At 35.4% G+C, this 8,275-nt stretch overlaps 1 non-coding gene across 1 annotated transcript; it reads right to left on the reverse strand.

Annotated features, from left to right (window-relative positions):
• Positions 1–272: 272 nt before the first annotated feature.
• On the reverse strand, positions 273–379 carry LOC141615432 (small nucleolar RNA R71). The gene has a single exon (XR_012529853.1). It is a non-coding gene; the product is annotated as a small nucleolar RNA R71 (small nucleolar RNA).
• Positions 380–8,275: the final 7,896 nt, after the last annotated feature.

The raw sequence follows: 8,275 nt of genomic DNA on the forward strand, positions 1-8,275 counted from the left end.
TTTATTAGCCTTGTAGAGAGGAAGCAATTTGGGGGGAATTCCTTTGGAGGATCCCAATTTGCATATTCAAAATTATTGTGACTATTGCTCCATGATTCGGCAAACGGGAGTCAACCAAGAACAAATTAGGGAAATCCTTTTCATTTTCTCTTTGAAGGACAAGGCAAAGTTATGAATCAATAGCCTTAATCGCACCGCCATGGGAATCACAAATTGGGAAACGTTGGCTCTTGCTTTCTATCAAAAGTTTTTTTTCCACCGGAGAAAACTCAAACATTGAGGACCAAATCACGGGATTCCGTCAACAAGCTCTTGAGATCTTATATGAAGCTTGGGAAAGGTACAAGGAGTTGCAAAGGCAATGCCCACATCATAGGTTGGATGCTTGGTTCCTAGCTATAACATTCTACAATGGATGTTGTGCCGTGTTCCGAAGAATTCTTGATTCCGCCAACAATGGGCGGTTTGATCAAATTAACACGGATATTGCTCATGCCACGATTGAATCCATAGCAATTCATGATGCCCAATATGTCAATTCTCGGAGTACACCCATCAAAGGTAAAGAAGAAGCTTCTGACACTATCATTTTAAAAGCTCAACTCTTATTACTCCAATAACAATTGGCGGACCGAGATGCAAATATTTCTCTTCAACAACTCAATGACGTGTCCTCTACTATTCAAATTATTGTTTGCAAAGGTTGCGGAGGTGCAGGTCATTATGCCGCTCATTGCCAAGCTACTATGGAGGAGGTATGTGCTTATCAAACATTTAGACAAAGTTCATATCCACTGGGTACATTTTCAAATACTTATAACCCGAACTCAAGATTTCACCTGAACATGTCTTACAAAAGTAACAATGTGCTTAACCAACAACCTCAACCTTAACCTCAACAACAACAACAAAATGCCTATGTACCGCCACAACAAAAGTACAATTACCCACCGGGCTATCAATGTCAAAACCAACAACAAAGGCCACCTCAACAAAATTTCCAATAAAACCAAGGTCCACCACCCCAAAATGTTCAACAAAATAACCAGGGGGGGTAAACTTGAGGCATTGGTAGTACAAATGCAAAGGGAATTATTGGCTCAAATACAAAAGAGTGATCACGCTCATAATGTCGCCATCAAGATGCTAGAGCAACAAATGGCTCAACTAGCCGCTTCTAGCTCTCAAAGGAAGACGGGTCAACTACCACCCCAAGGTGAGCAAGAACATGAAACGGTTAATGCCATTCAATTGAGGAGTGGTATGAGCTATGATGAGCCATTCATAACTTTGGATGATGAGGTGGTAAGTAAAAAGTCCAAGCTTGGGGGAAATGACAAAAAGAAGGTTACCGAAGAGCCTCCTATTAAGAGATGAACCAAGTGGTAGTGGTCACCAAGATGATGCATCCGGAAGTGATAGTGGTAAAAAGAATGGTAGGAAGGGCTTCAAATTTTGGCCTTTTTCTTGAATGAATGATGATTGGAAGAGTCCCCCGTATACATACTAGCTTGGGGGAGGCTAGCTATTTTAGTAAGTGTTCTTTCCTTTGCATTTTAGTTTAATTTCTCGCAACCCATTAAATATAACCTCTTGTCTTTCTTGTTTATGTACTTTGAGCCATTTTTATGGTTTAGTTGGGTGTTTTACATGTTGGCACATTGAGGACAATGTTGTGTTTAGCTTAGGGGGGGGATTGCATTTGCATTATAGTGTAGTTGCATTTAGGAAAATCTGAATATTTTTAGGGAATTGTGTTGCCTTTTGCTTTCTTATGCCTACTTTTGTCATGAAATTGTGTTTTATGCCCTTTTGCTTATCCTAATGATAGCTTATAGCTAATGATTTATTCTTATTTTATGGACAATTGCTACATGGGGATATCTTGACATAGTAGGTGGATGATGAAATGGAACCATTAGGCTTGATCTTGACTTTTGGAAAGCCACAATATGGTAAGGTAGAGCCTCCTAGGCCGGTACATTCCATTTCCGGTTTCACTTAGGTGAGTGTATGTCTCCTTATGGTATGTGTTACATCTATAATGCACAAGTATGGTCTTGATTTCATCTCTTTATAAGCATTGCATTCATTTGTTGTTAGCATTTTGGAGCCATTCACATGATTATAATTGCCTTTTTGAACCCTTTTCACAAAATTCATCCTTAGCTACATATAAACATTGCCTACCTTGTTGAGCTAGTAGCTTTGATTAGTTGTGTTTGGGTGCTCATTTGCGATTTTTTCTATCTTTAAATATCATTGTAAACTTGGTCTTAATGCTCTTGGAGAAAAGAAGTGAAAAAGAAAAAGAATTGAAAAAAATGAAAGAAAAGAAAATGAAAGTTATGATGAAAAAAAATGATGGAAGAACAGAAAAGAAAAAAAAAAGAAAAGATGAGAAAGAAAAAAGCATGAAATGAAAAAAAGAAGCATGATTTGAATTGAAAGAAAAACAAGAAGAAGTTGATGTAAGAAGCTCTCATGTTTTATTCATATATTTTGGAGAGCATTCTTATGATTTGTATCGAAATTTTTGGGATTAGTTTTGGGATTGAGCATCCTTGCATATGGTTGTTGCTATCTTGACTTAGCTCCACATACCATAAACCATTTGTTCCCCTTTCTTACCCATTACAAAATTGCCTTCTTCTTACCCTTGGCTTCCTTTACATGCTTGCATTTGAATGTCTTTGGCTTGTAGTTTTGAAATAATTACCATATTAGATTGTGGGCACACTCTCATGAGTAGAGGATAGGTGAGTGCTACTCACATAAAAATCCTTTTACATATAAATGAGTGATGAGTGAATCGTGAGAGTCCAAAGTCAAAAAGATCATGCAAGAGCCGAAAAATTCATACATAGTCATTCATGCTACGCCGTCATGTAAACCTCATCCATGTTTTTGCATTATTCCTTTTGCCCATGTTGTTTGGGGTTTTTGAATCATTATGCTTAGCTTGTTTTAGGATATTGCAATTGATGGGATATGGTTTCTTGCTTGGGGACAAGCAAGAATTTAGCTTGGGGGAGTTTGATGTGTCCATTTTATATAGGATTTTACCCCTCATTTTAGCTCGGTTTTGATTGAATATCGCACTTTTGTTAGTGTTTTTATGAGCTAATCTTGTGTTCTAGGTGTGTTGCTTGTATTTGTTGCATTTTGTAGGATTATGAGCATTCGGTAGCTTATTCCCATTATTTTAGCAAACACCAAAGTTCATAAAGCTAAGTGGAAGCAAGTGTGATGACAAGTAGAAGATTGGAGCCCAAAACAAGAGAAGTGAAAGTCAAGCCCAAAAGAGAAGTCCAAATTCATGTGGAATATATCAAGCTTAGGATGCTATTTGGATGCTCTTAAGTTGTGTTATTAAGCATTTACCCGGGTGAATTAAGGGACATTAATTGCATACATCGGATCCCTTAGAGCATTTAATCAAGAATTGAAGAAGGAAAATCGGATTTCACTCGGCCCCGATCGGAGTGGCTTGTCCCCGATCGGGGTTTGCTTGCCCTTGATTTCTTACGTTATTCCCCTACTTCACTATAAATAGGTGCCTTAATCCGTCATTGGAGGATATATTTTCTTACATAATTTTACTCTCCTTTAGCCTTAAGCACACAAATTCTCTCTTAGTTTTCATATTAGTTTTAATATTGTTAAGCATTTGGTTCTTGTTAAACAATTTGGTTCAAGCATTTGGTTTTTATTTCAATACAATCTTTCTTTTGTCATTTGGGTTTCAATTGTTATTCTTGTTCAAAGTTCCAAGTTCTTTTTATTACGGTAATTTCAATCCTTATTCATTTAGTTATCGCATTCTTCGTTATTGTTATTTCATAGTTATCGTCATTGTCTTTAGCATTACAATATTAGCTTGTCATCACATTTTATTATCAAGTTTATCATTAGCATTTCTTACAACATTTCTCATCATTAGTAATCTCACTTTTCATATGTTATCATTACTTAGTTTACTTATAATTTCTACAATTTCATTTAGTTATATTTATATTATTATCATGTTTATCATTTCATACATTGTTGTTAGTTTCATTTCCAACATGAGTGAGTAGTTCCCTTTTGTCTAGGGATTAGGGAAGCCATGCATGATTAATATTTTTAAATGTTAAATTAGGTTGATGTAATATTGTCTATTTATTTCTATCACATGTTTGCATCGTCATGATTAATCTTTGTTTAGTGGCCATATGCATCGATAAAGTTTGTTAATTCGTTTTATAAGTCGAGAGATACGAAATCGAATTAGACTAAGCATGTGTAGTAGGACGACCTAGTCATAACGAGAGTTCTCTAGGACCCGGTTTATGGTTAGCAATAAGGTCAAGAGGTGGTTGTCTTTAGCCTAAATATTTGACAATGTTATTTATTCCAAGTTTAATATGAACATCTATATACAATTGCATGTGTGACCCGACTCCCCTAGACTCTTTTAATCATATATATTTGCATCGTTTAAAGTATAAGTTATCAAACCAACAAATCAAACCAATCGTAATCGGCCTTGATAGAAGTCTTTTCATAGCTTTTCATAACGCAATTCCCATCTCTTTGTGTTCGACCCCTCGTACTACATTAATTTGTGTCAAGGGAAATTTATCTTTTATTAGGTGTGCGACAAAGCCTATCAACAGTTATGAGATATTGATTGGAAACGGAGAATGATTGGGGAATTGTTGTCATTGCTATTATTGTAATTTGCTTATTTATATTACTCGGAGAACTGACCTCCTGTTGTGTTTTCAAAACTGTGGTGATCCATTCAGGGATGGTGAGCAGTTGGTTTATCAGGTATAGCTAGTCTTGATGCTTGCAGGACATGGAAGGGAATCAAGTCATCGTGCTACCGAAATAGATGTCGCGGTCACTTATGTCTAGTAGTTCCTCCAGTAGTACATGTTGTATCTTTCTCACGTTGGTTTATGATGTAAAGTATAAAGTTATTTAATAAACATTCTATTATTGTTTATTTAATCTACTTATCTCGGGCAATCAAGATGGTAGCACCTTTATATACTGGGGTGGTCCTTGGTAAGGCACCTTGGTATATGGGGGTGTTACAATGACTTTGTTGAGTCACCTTAATCACATATTAAGCACCATATTAGCATGACCTTTGAGTAGAAGACGTCAATTGGTGACCTCTACTTCATATCCATGACCCATTTGGTGACCTAGTAGGTGACACCTTCTTATGATTGCTTGGACACGAATAAAGAGGACGTATTTGTTAGTCAATAATAATTGAAAAAGTATGAGAGAGTTTTTGGTGGGTAAAGAATGTGAAAAATGATTGAAAATTGAAAAATGATTGGATTGGTGACCTAAGTCGTGACCTTCTGCTTGGGAGGGCAAAAGTGGGTCAAGATAAATAAGGTGGGATTAAGAGCTAAAACGTTGGTGACCCAGTTAGTGTGACCTTCTGCTTGGGGATGGTCTAAGGGTGAGGCAGTGGTTTGTTAGGGTGATTCAGAGGTAGCATGGATGGTGGGGTATTTTGTGGTGGAGAACGAGGTAATCAATGAGGAATGGGACTGGGGCGCGACTGTTCTAAGATCGGTATTAGGGAGAGTGGTGATCATGGATGGCAGTGGGTTGACGACTTGATGGTTGGCGTGGAAAGTGGGTGAACGGACGACGAGGTGAGTGGCTAATATGTGGTGGTTGGAGTAGGTTGGTTGGGGTGGTAGAGGGAGGGATGGGCATGTAGCCATAAACACATGTTTTAGTGGTGATATCCTTTGATTTTGTTTTTCTTCGACATCTTTGTTGAGACCATACTTCATTAGTTAAGTGTTGAAGATGTCTTAAGACAAATTAATCTTATTATTTATTTAATCGTGTGCCTCTTAAGTTTTAATCTTATAACTCAAGAGTTCTAATTGTCAATAAAGATTACACAAGGATGATCAAAGATGAAGAATGTCATAGTTAGAGTCATGATGTTGTAAGAGATCATTAAACTCGGATAATTATCTAAGTGCTTCAAAATACACAGTGCAGTCCACTATGGTTTATAGCTCAGCTCTTAAGGAAATATTTCGAAAATATTTAAACTCTTGAAAATCGTTTTGCAAACTTTCGACAAACCTTATACACTTCAGAAAAATCTGATTTGATCATTTAAATTGAGAAGAAAGCTTTGATGTCTTACAAAAGAGTTTGCTTGTACAAAAAGACACTTACCAAAAATGGATTGTTTGCTTTTACAAATATGGCAATGTTTATGATTCCCATAAACACCAAATTTCTGTTCTTTCTTGATCAAAAACTTAATCCATTTTTGTTAATGTGTGGGCAGCAAGATTACTTGGAGAAGTATGCTAGATTACTTAAGCAAAAAACTCGTTTCTTGCATAAGGGTCTCGGTTTACTTGAGCAAGAAACCGTCCCATTTGCTAGTGTTGTCCAAGCAAGCTTTGAACAATATTTTTAATACTTGGACAATTAAATTCTGTGTTGTTTTAAGATGTGAAATATACACTACTTGGACATTATAAATAACATGTTTAATTCATTTGGACAAGTGTGCAATAAAGAATTTTAAACCGAAAAAGACTTAAGCTTTAATCGAGTAAATTAACTTTGCAAAATCATTTATCATTTAATAATCATTTAGTCATGTTTTTTAAATTTATTTTGAGTATTTTAAAGAGCTAGTTCATTGCAACAAAGAAATGTATTCGTGTTCGATGATCTCGTGTTAAGAACTTAAACGTTATCTCCACCATTTATTAAGTGAATATATTGAGATTCGTGTGTCTTTTAACAAACCGAGTAGAACCAAACCAAAGTCTTAGGATAGAGTTATATTAAGCACAAAGTCTTCGAAGCGGAGTAGCTTCAGAGCATGGAGTATTCGGCGGAGTAGCCTAAACCAAAAGTCTTATTGCGGAGTAGCTTTAAGAAAGAGTCTTGGAAGCGGAGTTGCTTTTAAGCAATAGCAACCGGAGTAAGTTGGGCAGTTATTTTATTATTCGGGGTGGTCTTAGTTTGTATGAGTTTACTTCTAAAATGTTTAATAAAATAGCGTTGGGCGTAGGTCGCAGAGTAATGACCGAACCAATTTTAAAAACATTGGTTGTTTTGTCTATTTACATTTTATTTACGCTTCACTTTAACTCTCAATCTTATTTCAGATTCCACTATTGATTACACTGTGACTTATACTTGCTGAATTGTTGTTGCATACTTCTAACTCTATAGTTCTAAGTATCAACTTCTCCTTTCATCTATGTGTAGAAGTATTTAAGAGTTTTAAGAGAAGTTTTCACTAATCTTAAATTTTACACTGACACCTAATTCACCCCTCCCCCTCTTAGTAGTTCTCGCACACGACTCTTCAATATTATATAGTAACATTTCGGTGATTTTTGTAAAGTTTTTCTCAAAGTAGTTCCATTTTAATATTTTTTCCCCTCAATTGCAATAGATCGTAGGTTTGATTGTTTACATTTTTTTCCCTCAATTTTGTAACAATATATTTTGCTCATTTATTTTTTTCCTCGATGGAGTATAATAGTACACTTTGTTAGTTTATTTTTTTTCTTACTGCAATAAAATAAAGTTTTGATTGTTTAATTTATTTATTTCATTGCAGTACCACAACACGTCTTAATGTCCTTTTTCTTTTCTCAAAAAAAAAATCTCAATTCAGAATGTAGTGTATTATTAAAAAAATATTACGCAGTGATCATGGCTTGTAGAGTCGTGGTTGAACGATGGTGGTGGTAGGACGACAAGCAGTGGTGGTAGATGGTGAAGGGGGTGATGGTTGATGGGCATTAGTGGGTAATGTGGTGAAGGGAGACATAGAAATATGAGAGAAAATGGGAGGAGAAAAAATAAGATGAGTAGTTTTGTAAAAAAAATTATATTTTATTGAGTAAAATGTGTACTGTGATGAGTAATACAGTAAAGTTAAGTAGGGTGTCATGACATACCAAAATCATAGAACTAGCTATCGAGAGTAAAAAAGTGGCTACAAATGCCAATATATATATATATATATATATATATATATATATATATATATATATATATATATATATATTTGAATAATAGTTATAGTGGAAAATGCATCTATGAATGGAACATAGATGGTTTTACAGATAAACAAATTTATAATCAGATCCATAGGATGATGATGTATGGTACTGTTTGTAAGAGTGTTGGTAATAGTGATGTCAACGTTGCTAGAATGATTACTGCAGGATTTACTGGCCAATTAAAAGGTTGGTGGGACAATTTT

Source organism: Silene latifolia, chromosome 11 (assembly GCF_048544455.1).
Source record: "Silene latifolia isolate original U9 population chromosome 11, ASM4854445v1, whole genome shotgun sequence".
In the NCBI taxonomy this organism is placed as follows: Eukaryota; Viridiplantae; Streptophyta; class Magnoliopsida; order Caryophyllales; family Caryophyllaceae; genus Silene; species Silene latifolia.